Source organism: Chiloscyllium plagiosum, unplaced genomic scaffold, assembly GCF_037043375.1.
Source record: "Chiloscyllium plagiosum isolate Xiang-an unplaced genomic scaffold, Cpla_swu_hap1 HiC_scaffold_49, whole genome shotgun sequence".
Classification (NCBI taxonomy): Eukaryota; Metazoa; Chordata; class Chondrichthyes; order Orectolobiformes; family Hemiscylliidae; genus Chiloscyllium; species Chiloscyllium plagiosum.
In genome coordinates, this window is record NW_028270187.1 from 2,650,634 (window position 1) to 2,652,687 (window position 2,054).

Here is a 2,054-nt window from a genome sequence, read left to right on the forward strand (position 1 = left end):
ACACCTGAACCTGAGGGGCACCAGTATCCTTGGCGGGAGGTTTGCTAGTGCTCTTGGTGGGGGGTTTAAACTAACTCTGCAGGGGCATGGGAACCTAGACTGTAGCTTTAGGGTGCAGGACCTGGAGTGTAGGGAAGTTAGGAACATGGCATCAATCTCAAAGGAGGGTGCCTGTAATCAGGAAAGTGGCTTGAAGTGTGTCTACTTCAATGCAAGAAGTATACGAAATAAGGTAGGTGAACTTGCAGTGTGGGTTGGTACCTGGGACTTCGATGTTGTGGCTATTACGGAGACATGGGTAGAGCAGGGACAGGATTGGCTGTTGCAGGTTCCAGGGTTTAAATGTTTTAGTAGGGTCAGAGGTGGGGGTAAAAGAGGGGGAGGTGTGGCATTGCTTGTCAAAGATCGTATTACAGCGGTGGAAAGGACGATTAGATTACTTACAGTGTGGAAACAGGCCCTTCGGCCCAACAAGTCCATGCCGACCCGCCGAAGCACAACCCACCCATACCCCTACATTTACCTACATTTTGTCTCGCACATGTTTGGAGATATCAGTAATGTTAGAGGAGACCTCAGGTATGTACGCACAACATTCCTCTCGAATTAGTGCACAGGTACCACCCTTCTCTGCCAGAATATAATCCAGAGCCATCCTGTTCTGAAGGGTTGTTAACCTGGTGGCAATCATTTCGGTCGTTATGGCTGCTACCTGGGATTGGGTTTCGGCCAATGCATCAGCAGTATTGTTGGCCAACTCTTCCAGGGAAGCCACCAACTTTTGTATTTCTACTCCTGCTCGAGCGGTCCCATACATAGGTATCAAAATCCAGAGGAGGCGATCTCCTTCAGTTACTTACCGGGTTACTCGCCTTCCTCCTTGTTTATTCCGAGGTATTTTGGGGGCTTTCTTTAACAGCCTCAAGTGGGGAATTATATAGGCAAGGTAGCAGCAGCCACTCCAGCCTTTCTGGTTTTGAGGTAGTGTCTGAACTGGATGGTCCTAGCACCCATTCCCGTTACATCCGCCACTCCAAATGTATTTCTCACCGGGGATAAATGGGTAGGCCTTTAAGCCACACACCCAATATGTCCCATTTAATATTCAGAAAATGGCAGTGGCTTGGCTGGTGTAGACACAAGATGATTTTCCTAATAGGAAGGGTGTGGCATCATTCTGATTACAGAAACAAGTGGCATTTACTGCTCCTTTAGGGGGGAAACTCTAAGGCCATCGATAGCACCCAGAGTTTTCGGGGCTGGTCGAGGGAACCACCCCACAAAGTTATAATTACCCCTGTCAGATCTCCATTTTGTATTGATTGAGCCCAAGTCAAATTGTTGTACATCGTACACTTCTTCTTTGGTAAGTGGTATTACCGTGAGAAGAATTTTGGATTCCCCATGGTGTGGGATCTCCGCGCATACCCAACAGTCGGTGTGCCCCTTTAGTTTAGCATAATTCTGACATAAAGTGGTAAAATGATTTTTTCCACTCCCCTTGGCAGCTAGCGCCAATATTATCGTGACAACATAAAGTTGACCATTCATTTCAGCTCACAACCCTATCTGTCTATTCTCTAATCCTTTAAATACCAGAGAGGAGTGAGTCCATACAACACTTACAATTGTTTTTTTAACCAATACTTAATAGTCTCTTATCTCAGTCCATTGTTTATGCTCAGCTTGATTTTCAGAGGGTTGTCTGTAGGATGAGCTTGCCACTCTGCCGGAGGGAAGGAGCGTCCACGGGGCCCTTAACACGAGTGTGATGACTCCACCCTTTTTCAGCAGTTCGGATAGCTGTTTCAGTAGTCAGGAGGGTTAGGAACGGTCCCCCCCCCCCCCCCCCCCAACTTGGGTGCAGTTTGGTATCTTTCCAGGTCTTTATCAGGACCCAATCACCCGGTTGTATTTGATGTACGGCGAACTCAAGTGGAGGTGTCTGGGTCAACAGACCCTTCATCCTAAGGACAGACAAAGAAGAGCCGAGCGCCACAATATAGTTCTTTAAAAACTTATCATTGAACTCTACAGTTGGTAATTCCCCTCTT

The 2,054-nt window shown here is 47.3% G+C and overlaps 1 pseudogene; it reads right to left on the bottom strand.

Annotated features, from left to right (window-relative positions):
- Positions 1-523: 523 nt before the first annotated feature.
- Positions 524-1,551, bottom strand: LOC148135375 (syncytin-1-like; annotated as a pseudogene).
- Between the last annotated feature and the right edge of the window lie 503 nt (positions 1,552-2,054).